The sequence below is a fragment of the Pezoporus flaviventris genome, unplaced genomic scaffold (assembly GCF_033815535.1).
Source record: "Pezoporus flaviventris isolate CSIRO_AGI_PZ_B2104156 unplaced genomic scaffold, CSIRO_AGI_Pfla_v1 ptg000188l, whole genome shotgun sequence".
NCBI lineage: Eukaryota > Metazoa > Chordata > Aves > Psittaciformes > Psittacidae > Pezoporus > Pezoporus flaviventris.
In genome coordinates this window covers 82,790-94,455 of record NW_026892736.1, presented here as the reverse complement: position 1 = coordinate 94,455, position 11,666 = coordinate 82,790, and the positions used below count along the sequence as shown (strand labels likewise).

The 11,666-nt window shown below is 48.7% G+C and overlaps 1 protein-coding gene across 1 annotated transcript in view; it reads left to right on the top strand.

Moving 5' to 3' along the window:
* The first annotated feature begins 7,869 nt into the window (after positions 1 to 7,869).
* Positions 7,870 to 11,666, top strand: part of LOC133262089 (spermine oxidase-like) — a 57,650-nt gene continuing 53,853 nt past the window's right edge. Inside the window, exon 1 of the mRNA XM_061441009.1 lies at positions 7,870 to 7,976. The gene's annotated coding sequence lies outside the window, so the exon portion shown is untranslated. The remainder of the gene's footprint in view (positions 7,977 to 11,666) is intronic.

Here is an 11,666-nt window from a genome sequence, read left to right as displayed (position 1 = left end):
ATAGAATCCCACCCTGGTTTGGGTTGGAAGGGAGCTTAAAGCTCATTCCAGCTCCAACCCCTGCCATGGGCAGGGACCCCTTCCACTAGAGCAGCTTGCTCCAAGCCCCTGTGTCCAACCTGGCCTTGAACACTGCCAGGGATGGGGCAGCCACAGCTTCTCTGGGCACCCTGTGCCAGTGCCTCAGCACCCTCCCAGGGAAGAGCTTCTGCCTAAGAGCTCATCTCAGTCACCCCTCTGGCAGGTTAAAGCCATTCCCTGTTGTCCTATCACCATTCGATGAAGGCCTCTGCCTCCCAAACACACCACGGCAGCAGTCTGAAAGGGCTTCCTCCGAGCTCCTCCAGGCAGAAACTATTACCCAGATATTACTATTTTCTTTTAATGGAATAACCATATTATGCAGGCCATTGATGTGATGTTTCTTGGTGAGCAAGGACAATCAGATCCTTGTTACTATATGCTGCAAAATGCTCTTGCTACTATAAATAAAGGTCAAACACAAGACACTTCCTGCTACTTTTGCTGCCACGTGGCTGCCATTCAGTGATTCATCATCTCTACACATGGCTTGGCAAACAGAAAGGGTTTCTTTTCCTTCTTTTTTTTTTTCTTTTTTTTTTGTAGGAGCTGTTTTCCACTTGTGCAAGCACAGCAAAAGGATTTAAAGGGACCGGGTCTCATCCAGCTCCGTCACCAAGTAGAAGGTAACTGAGAACCATGGGCTGTAGGCTGAACTATGCGCAAGAGGGAGCTGATCTTCCACTAGCTTTAGGGGTCTTTGAGCTGAAAAGCAGTTTAATGCTACACCTATTTCTGCACTTACATAGCATCATTCTGCTGTATATCACAGTGCCTTTGCAAGTGTAAGAACACTGATAGGACTGAGTGGCAGAGGGGGAAAAAGGGATGTTGGGAGATAAGAAACCTGGCAGTGTTTGGATAGGATTGTAGTGGGCTTCTGGTCCGCAGGCTGGGCTTTAGCTGTGAGGTGGACTCTGATGGGATTAATTCCGTTATCTGGATGGGAATACGGAATAATTGTACATGAATTAAGCACCTTTCCACACTGGGTCTGTTCTGTGGCTTGTACAACGCTTCGGTAGCAGGAATATCACAGCAGTCTTGAAGTCCAGTGTCCATCACTAAACCCCTCGTTTTCAGGAAGACAAGTGGACATAATGTGCTTGTTTCATCCAAAAGAAGCTCTTATTTTTAAGGCTTTATGTTTAAGCTGTGTAAGATCACAATGGGCACAATTTTGTGTGGAAATGATCTGCAAGATTCCAACAAAGCTGAAACCTTAGGGCTTGGAGAGCTGTTGGGTATTTGGGTGTTTGAATAGTTGGGTATTTGGCTTGAATGCAGAGAAGAGCAATGACTTTTTGAATGGACTCTCAGCATTTCTCAGATCACATTAATCTGCCTCACCTCCTGTTTAGTCTTGGTTTAATGACCTGCTAAGAAGTTTCCACTTGGAGCTGGACTGGGATATATGACTCGGGATACGTAATGATCCAGGATGTGTGTCTGTGAGCAAGTAATTCCATGAAGAATCATCCTTTACCTTCAATGCTTGCCCATTTAATTTCCTTTTGGTAACCTTTTCATTAACGTGTATCCATAGAAGTTCAGGGACATGGTTTGAACTCTGAGTGAATCCAGGCACTTTGGTGGTTGAATTACAGCCCGACTTAGTGGTCCCACTGTGATGAGCACCATTCAGGTGTGCAGCAAGAGCCTGTCCTTGCATGGGGAGTTAACAGGGGAGAAAAACCTGGCTGGGGAATGGAAATTGGGAATAAGCATCCAAACGGGAGACTTGCGGCCCGTGGTCCAAAGGGCTGAATCACACTCCTGATGTCATTTGTTAAGGCTGAATGTGGATGAGGAAGAGACATAGCACCACACAGGTCACCAGCCACTGCTGGGACACTTGGGAGTGCTGAATCACTGATGCTGTTTGTTGAGCTGAGTCACTTGCACGGACAGAGCCCTTTTCATACAAAATGTTCCTTGGTGAACAAAAAACCCCATCAATTCAGTAAAGAACCCCAGGTCTGGTTTGGGTACCCTTTGTAGGATGGAAGGAGCGTTTTGCTCCTTGAATATCACCTCCTTGTGAGGCTCTGCTCCATGGTGGTGGTTGGGTGCAGAGTGACCTGTGGTTTCAGCTGGCAGAGCAAAGGCAGGGATGGTGTTTGCAGGCTGTTTGTTCAGTAACAGGACATTGGGCACCTGGAAGCTTTGGCACACAGAACTGCTAGAGCATTCCCTTTGTCTTTGCTTCTGAATCCTAAAGCAACTGAGGAAAATAGAAGTTTTACGTTTCTTTTCTATTTAACAAAAGAGCAAATTGTGTGAGGAGGGGTGGAAATTGTCCTGAGGCCAAATTATCACCTAAAACCCACTTGAATATTGGCTCAGATGAGATAGGTGGAAGCAGAATGTGGGCCTAGATATTGAAGGAGCACATAAAGGAGGTCTGGAAAACCAGGGATGGGCTGGCAAAGATGTCCAGTGTCTCGTCACTACAAGAACTAATGGCTAGCAAATGAAGTTAGGGGGATAGGGACACCAAGCAAACCCATGGAGGTGGGTCCTCATGCAATGGGTAGCTGAGCTATAAACTTCTTGCTGAAGGATATTGTGGATACAAGAAGGTTCCAAAGGTAAATGGGCAAATGGAAGAGAGATCTGCTGGGATTTACTAAGTAGACAAATCCCATCAGGCTCAAGACATCCCTTGAGCTGAATATAGAGGAGGCAGGGAGAGTTTTGGGGAGAAGCATGCTATGTGTTTGATCTGCTCATGGCCACTGGTGTTCTCTGTCATCTCCTTCATCTTATTCACTCAAAACTGCAGGAAAACAAATGAGTTTAGCCACCAAAGCCACCACAGCTCATGGCGCGTGATGGGAGTGGGGAATAGCATCCTTGGCCACATGCAGCAGGAGCACGTTCTCCACAGGTCTCTGTGTAGGTAACCTCAGGTTTTGAGGTGCCCTGAATGCTATCAGAGAGCACCTTATGGGGATTCTCAGCTTTGTCTTGCATTTCCTTCTCCAGGTCCCTTACCACCCTTATATGCACCCACCAAAGCTGCTTCCATGGGCTCGAGCAGTGTGGCTGCTTATATGCTCTTACTGTGTCCCAGCAACACCAAGCAGCCAACCCCCTCTTTGATTAATGTTTTGATGTCTTTCTATTCCCAATTCCCTCCTTCCATTTGTTTTGCTTTTTCTTTGGGAATTAGGACAAAGGATCTGCTTCCACAGGAGTGATTCGGGTGCTAGTGCCCATCACCAGGCATCGTGTGCTGCTGCCTTTCTCCATCCCCACCTCAGATCCAGGCATTCTGTCCTTTAGGGATTATATCCTAGAGATCTGAATGTCACAGTAGGCTGCAGGCTTTAGCACAGGAAACATTTGTGCCTGCTATTTAAGAGAAATAAGTTGCTCATGTTTCCCTGGGAACCAGCCCATCAGCCGAGCTCGCTCGACTCCCCTGTTATTAAAGTGAAATGTGAAAGATTAAATGGGTATGCTGCACATTGTGGAAGGGTAAAATGCTCTCTGGCTATGTTTTGTAGCCAAAATATGTAAAGAAAGGGCTGAATTTGAGTGCTTTTTCAGCATTATGGGATGGATCCTTATTCTTTTGGGTTACTTTTGCTAGCGGTGCTGGATCTTCATGCACAGAACTCGGAGGCTGCCTGTAAAAACCAAACCCTGTGGCTCAGCAGTTGTCACATTATGTCTGTGTGCAGGTTATACGTAATACTTGCTCCCTGGGCCCCTTGGCACTGGTTTCCTCTGCTGCTTGTGAGTGTACCGAGCCTGTATTCTTTATTATACTCTATTCCTTCAGTGCTTTTGCCTTCACCCACGGAGTGTTTGCTTCTCATTTTGTTTTACATAGGGGCTTATCTTCAAGACCTGTGACTTTTAGAGGCTGCAGGTTATCTGTGGGGTGAGCTATTTTTAGGAGACGCAGTACCAGGATGGCTCATAGCCTATGGCACTGTACACGTGCACAACACAAAGGCAGCCTCTGTACTGGATGGCTCATGAACTCAGCATCACTAGGAGCTAGAGACAGGCACGGACAGAGAACGGGGCACAGGAAACAATGGGGCTGTTTTGGTCAGTGAGAATGGCTGTAGACTGGGATCAGCCATCTGTGGGTATCAGTGACCAGAGCAAAGGCAGTCAGGGCTGCTGAGACTGGATGCTCTTGGAGCCATTCAGTGGCCTTTGCAGGTATCAGCCCTTGGCCTTTAATGGGGGAAATTCCAAATCAGCAAGATATTGGCTGGAAGAGAGATCTATCAGCTGGAGTTACTGCTGTCACCTGGCCAGTGCTAGGGATTGAAACAAGACTCGTAGGACTAGTTTGCATTTTGCCACTGTTCTCATTGTGGTCGCTGCTGCTTGCCCTTTCCTCTGCTACCTGCAGGGAGATAAGGCAGGAGCTGTGGCTCTGTCATCAGCAAAGCCTCCTCCCAGATTTCCACATTAAACCCTGGTCCTTTGCACCTGGCAATTTTTCATTTCCTGGAGCCTTTGTGTTCAGAATAGTTGAAGTGATTGTGGTTTCATGCAACCTATGCTGAAATGGTGGCAAAGTGGAGGAAAGGTCCACAACTGCTTTCATAAGAAGGTACATTCAGTGAGCTAGGTCTGTCTCGCCTGGGGATAACGTATCATAGAATCACAGAATGGTTTGGGTTGAAGGGAGCTTAAAGCTCATCCAGTCCCAACCCTCTGCCACGGGCAGGGACCCCTTCCACCGGAGCAGCTTGCTCCAAGCCCCTGTGTCCAACCTGGCCTTGAACACTGCCAGGGATGGGGCAGCCACAGCTTCTCTGGGCACCCTGTGCCAGCGCCTCAGCACCCTCACAGTAAAGAACTTCTCCCTTATCTCCAACCTGAACTTCCCCTGTTTCAGTTTGAACCCATCACCCCTTGTCCTGTCACTACAGCCCTTGATCAAGAGTCCCTCTCCAGCATCTTTGTAGCCCCCTTCAGATACTGGAAGGATGCTTGCAGACACATCAGCTCTCCTCTTCCAATATAAGAAGATGCAGGCATCAAATGAAGAAAACAAGCTCCAATTAAATCAAAGGATGTCACGGATACGGTTCCTTGGTGGAACTCCTTGCTGCAGGGTATTGGGGTCATCAGTATTTACACAGGTAGAGTGGACAAGCTCAGGAAAACAAGCCCCATAGAAGGTTACCAAATACAAAGGAACCATGTCTATCTCATGGAGTCCCTGAGCAGAAAATAACTGGGAGCTAAGAGAGGTGAGTCTTCTTCTTCCGCTTGTGGAGACAGCAGCCAAGACAGCAGACAGTTCTTACCCAGCACAGGTCTGCAGTTCTTTGCCAGCCCAATTTCTCTTCCTTTTTTCTTTTTTAACCCTTTTCCCAAGGCTTCTGCTCTGTGCTGTGGCCAGGTACTGCTGCCCCTCCTGCTGTCTCCTGAAGAGGACTTTCTCCAGGGTTTTTGAGAGACATAGCAAAGGAAAAGAGGGCAATAAAAGCACGACAAGCCAAAGCAGGCTCTATGCACTCATAGCCTTGCCCACCTGATGATGGCAGGGATGAAGGTCCAGGAAGCAATTACCTCCTGTGCACTTTCTGTCTTCCAGTACAGACAGACAACAGCTTTGGCTGTACCCGCTCACGTTGTTGCACCATACACCCCAGAGTCTTGCAGCATTCACATAGCCCATGTAAGGCACTGCAGTTATCCAAGCTCCTTCCCAAACCACCCAGATGCTGTGTACAAGGAGGCACTGGGAGATATCCCAGCTGCAGGACAGGACAATCCCTGCCAGCACACAGATGTGTGTCTGTGTATGAGACAGTGCTATCTTTGAACCTGCTCCCTGCCTGTCCTCCAGGGGATGTATCTCCAATATTCCCAATCCAAATGGAACCAAAGGGGTACTTTAGCTACGTGAACTTGCAGAAATGGAATCATGGATGTTTAAATTTAGCAGAGAGAAGGCAAGAACAAGGTAAAGAATAAGTATTCTTTAAGAAGGATAAGAAGGCAAGAACAAGTCTTTGGGACTCGAAGCTTGATGGATACAAGCTAGGAATAGCGACACATCTCAGGCATTCCGGGTGCGTGCTCCCCGGAGCAATTTATTGAAGAGTGCAATGGATCTTCCACAGGGAGCTTTAGTTTTTCCATTGCTGAGATTGGATACTTCTTGCAGCAGCTGCATCCTTCCAGGAATCCACATAGGGAAGTGTTAGAGCCTGTAGCTCTCAGGATATTAGAAGCTATTAAATACAAGCTATTAGAAGCTATTATCTCAGGATATTGAGCTGCATCATGCTGGAAATCACCTTCCTAGAAGGGAATAAGGAAGAAACAACCCGTGAGGGGGATTTCACCTGGGCTTGTTTCGTTTCTGACCAGAAAGGTGAGCTGGATGCTTGCGCTGTTTCTCCATTGGTTATTGTGACAGGGCAATATTTATGATAGATCTCCCTGTCAGGCAGCTTGTCAAATGATGACTGAATCGCAAACATCATTATTACCCATTCCTATGAGTTACTGCAGTGCCACTGGCATGAATGGGAGGTCACAAGGCCTTTTAGTTAAAGGGCAGACTCCTTGAAGTGCCCTTTGAAACCACCTGTAGCCTGAGTATACGTTCAAAGGGAGGCTGCTGGGCTTCCAGTTTCCCTTTGGTGAACCCTTTTATTGCCTTAGGGTCAGGGAGGAAAAGGGGGAAAACACTGACAAGAAGTGATCCTGTTTGATCTTTTCCTTTTCTTGCTGTGTTTATGATCAGTAGTTTTGCTTCAGATAGAACCTGCACTTCTATCTTTGCTCTAGGTTTATGTCAGGAGGTTTCTCCCTCCTGCACCGGTTGTGGTTTCGCTTTTCCTCCTGGGAACGTATGGTTTTGTTTGACTGTTGGAGGGCTTCTCAAGTGGGCGAGTAAATTGTGGAAATTCCGGATGACGTAGGGAGGGGATGGTGGCACAGCGTTATAGCTGAGCCCTTGTGGCACGTTTGCTTTTCTGCCTTGCAGGTAAAATGGATTAGTCACTCTCTAGCAAACAAACAGTGTGGAGGATGGAAAAGTCAGCTGGGCTGTCTGAAGCTGTTGGGATGGAATGACTTGACACTGGTATCCCCAAACTGTACTTAGTGTACTGCTTGGGGTAACATGAGTGGCTCTGGCATCGTGTGTCACCCAGCCCAGAGCAGGAGCCAAAATCAGCACGCGGGTGCCCTTATGGTAGTGATTCCTGGCTTAGAAAATCAGGGAAGACCTTAGAGCAGCTCCAGTGCCTAAAGGGGCTGCAGGAAAGCTGGAGAGGGGCTTGGGACAAGGGCCTGTAGGGACAGGCCAAGGGGAATGGCTTGAACCTGCCAGAGGGGAGACTGAGATGAGCTCTTAGGCAGAAGCTCTTCCCTGGGAGGGTGCTGAGGCGCTGGCACAGGGTGCCCAGAGAAGCTGTGGCTGCCCCATCCCTGGCAGTGTTCAAGGCCAGGTTGGAAACAGGGGCTTGGAGCAAGCTGCTCTAGTGGAAGGGGTCCCTGCCCGTGGCAGGGGTTGGAACTGGATGAGCTTTAAGGTCCCTTCCAACACAAACCAGGCTGGGATTCAGTGAAAACCCTTCTACTAAGCTTCATAGCTTGTGTTTGCTTCTGATTTCAATTTTACCTTGACACGGGTCCTGCTAGATACCATTGTGTGAGCAGATCCCCCAAAGCTCTGAGCGTGTGCCAGACTTCTGACATTCAAAGAGGCCTTTTGGCTGCAGACACACTGCTAACGCCAGCTCCGAACCTGAGCAGGAGCGGGCAGTCTGTAAAGCACAGCTCACCCTGCAGCTTGGATCAGATGGCTCTGCACTGAAGGAGTGCTGACTTCACGTGGATCACAGTGCTCTTTTACCAGGGTTTTTAACTCTGAGGATGAAAACCGCTGCATGAGAACGGTAAGAGGCAAAGCCTTTTGGTACTGGATGTCAGGAATGGGGTGTTTCGGAGCATGGAGGGGCACTGCACGCTGCCTGGTTTTCATTCCCATTCCTGCTCTCTTTTCCAGGCAGCTGGATCTTTATTTTCCTATAAAAACCCCTTCAAGCCAGGCTTGATCCTCATCTTGTCTGACACTCCTAGGAAGGGGGCATTATATTGGTCATTAGGAATCTAGAGGACAGTCGCTTAATGGCTTTAAATCATTATTTTGCTTGGCAGAAAGAAGGATCAATCCATCCAACAGATCCCCTTGGCAAGCCCCCCAAGCCATAAGTACAGCTTAATACAGTGTCACTGTACCCTTCTGCCCTCCTTGTGCCCACCATGAGCTCTCCTGACTTGTTTACTAGCCTCCCTTACCCACTTGAATGTGTGTGAGCTATTTCTGTCTGGCCCTGGGAGATCTTGCTGTAGTGCAATAAACACAGCAGCCCCTTCAGAAAGAGATGTTCCAGGCAATGATACCCTTTTTCTTCATGCTGGCTGCATCTCTGCCTTGCAGCTCATGGCAATCTTCTCAGGAGGGCTGCACAAGGACATCTTCCCCCCAGCTTTTACGTTATGCTCTCTGGACTTTTATCATTCACTTTATGTTTCATTCATAAACCTGTCATTCATGGATTCTTCCCAGGAAGATGCTCTATTCACCGTGAAGGCCAGCTCTTCACGGACCACGAGCCAACAAAACAAGCGTCAGAGGCACAAAAAGTGCTCATTTTAGGATTTAACTGCATTTCCTTGCAACCACTCTCCAAGTCTGGCACCCACATCAGCCTTACCTGTCATTTCCTCTTTCTTAATGCACTGAACACTGCATTAAACATGTGCTTGTGATACATTTCAGCTTTATTCTCCCACAGGTAATTGCATTTCTATGTAGCCTCCAAATGTCTTGCAAGGATGCCTTTGGGCTGGCTGGGCTCTGTTGCCAAATTTAAACTGCAGAAAGAGGGTAGAGCCCAGGGGACCCCAGTTACTCAGAGCTTTCTAGATTTAGTTCAAACCCTTCAAACTGCAGCCAAGCAAGCAAGGAGTTAGCGCAGTCCTGGAGCACGGTTGTTTATTTGCTACGGAGGAAATAGAAGTGCCATTCAGTAGGAATTGGCTCTCCAGCTTTCCCAGCTGCTGGATGACTAGCATCTCTCATGGGTCAGCTTCTCTGTGGGAACAGGGAGCACCAGTCTGTAATTCACCGTGGCTCCTCTTTGGCTAGGGACAGATATGGCCTCGATTAGAGGCAGCCCCGGGGGCAGGTATTGCTCTGTGAGATGCTGAGGAATACAGGCAGGAAATCACAGATTCCCGTCCATCCCCTCCAGATAGGTACTTTCAAGCTGCACCATCAAACTGAACCTATTTCCTCAGCATCTCAGACTCTGTCCGGTCCGGTGGGAATGGCTGCTCATCCCAGCCAACATAACCAACCTCAATGCCAATTCCTCTCTTTCCAGATATAGCTGGTTTACAAGGGATATGGCTCTTTTCCCTAAAGTCCTTTAGTTTGCAAAGCTCTGCTTCCATCTGTAGGCTTGGTGGAGACTGTGAGCTAAGACTGCGGGGTATGTGTGACAGGGCAGTGCTGCTGCTTCTTCCCTGTTGGCACCTCACCATGCCCAGTCTGGCCCAGCACTGCTGGCTGGATCCTGCAGCATGTTGGATGGGAAGAGCCATCCTTAGGGCGTGCAGGACTGGGAACCACGTTTCAAACACAGTGGTTTTGTTGGAAGGGAGCTTAAAGCTGATCCAATTCCAACCCCTGCCACGGGCAGGGACACCTTCCACTAGAGCAGCTTGCTCCAAGCCCCTGTGTCCAACCTGGCCTTGAACACTGCCAGGGATGGGGCAGCCACAGCTTCTCTGGGCACCCTGTGCCAGCGCCTCAGCACCCTCCCAGGGAAGAGCTTCTGCCTAAGAGCTCATCTCAGTCTCCCCTCGGGCAGGTTAAAGCCATTCCCCTTGGCCTGTCCCTACAGGCCCTTGTCCCAAGCCCCTCTCCAGCTTTCCTGCAGCCCCTTCAGGCACTGGAGCTGCTCTCAGGTCTCTCCTTCAGGAGCCTTCTCTTGTCCAGGCTGCCCCAGCCCAGCTCTCTCAGCCTGGCTCCAGAGCAGAGCTGCTCCAGCCCTCGCAGCATCTCCATGGCCTCCTCTGGCCTCGCTCCAACAGCTCCACGTCCCTCTTGTGCTGTTGCCCCCACAGCTGGACATAAACCCTACTATGGCTTCATCATCTGCATACTCTGAGGTGCTTTGCAGGTATTGAATCCAGCAGGAAAGGGCAGCCAGAAAGTCTGGAAGAAAGCAGCCTGCACACGGTATATCTGAAAAGTCTGCACAGTTATTATTTAGCACCTGCTTGACGTGGGGAAACCCAACCCCCCCCCCCCCCCCCCATGTTGTTCTCACTCTTGTCTCCAGATGTTTTGGCTGGCTCAGCAGCCTCACCCCAGCCGTGCAGGTGAGAACCTCAGGCATGCAGCTGAGCATGGGCTGTGTAACCTGAAAGCACCTGAAGGCAATGTACAGGCACCAGTTATTCCCATGAAAGGCTCAGTCTTTTCTCCAGACATGCAAAAGCAATTCCAGCCGGCGTTGAGTGGGAAGGCTGGGGGACACATCCCAGTGGTTTGGAGTGGATCCTCATCCTGTGTGGTTTACGTTGCTCCTTCCTTGTCGCAAACCTTGGTTTGGAAAGAGTATACAGTTAATAAAGCACACTGCTCATGGGGCTGCTGCTTGGACAAGACTTTTACCCTGCAGCTGGGGGAAAGGCATCAAATTGAGAAGCAGAACCTGTTCCCTCTGCTTTAGGGCTCTGAACACTGTCTAGCAGCTTGTAACGAGTTCTGGTTTTGCTTTTCCCTGCCTTTGGGAGAGGTCTTGATTGCCAAAGGCTCAGAACCCAGACGTATCTCATAGGAACACAGTGGTTTGTGTTGGAAGGGACATTGAAGCTCCTCAAGTCCCAACCACTGCCACGGGCAGGGACACCTTCCACTAGATCAACTTGCTCCAAGCCCCTGTGTCCAACCTGGCCTTGAACACTGCCAGGGATGGGGCAGCCACAGCTTCTCTGGGCACCCTGTGCCAGCGCCTCAGCGCCCTCACAGGGAAGAGCTTCTGCCTAAGAGCTCATCTCAGTCTCCCCTCTGGCAGGTTCAAGCCATTCCCCTTGGCCTGTCCCTACAGGCCCTTGGCCCAAGCCCCTCTCCAATTTGATTTCTTTCTTAGTATTTATTAGTATTTAATGTAATATATTAGTACTTACTTCTTAGTATCATCAGCCTTTATTAGCATTTAATATATTAGTATTTATTTGTGTTATCAGTATTTATTGGTGTTTAGTAGTACCATTTAGTACCATTGGTATTTGTTAGTATTATTATATTGGTAACTTATCAGTATTTAATCAATTTCTCAGCATTTAGTCAGTATTCATTTGTATTTAATCGAATTTATTACCATCTACTAGTATTGAATTTACTTATTAGCATTTGTTTATATTTATCAGTACTTGTTCATTAGTATTTAACTCATTTATCAGTATTTATTCCCCATCACCAGGTGTTACGTACGTCCGAGGGGCGCTGCGGGCTAACCCTGACATCCCCATTGCCTTCCCCTACCAGGCCTGGCCTAAAGGACCTGCCG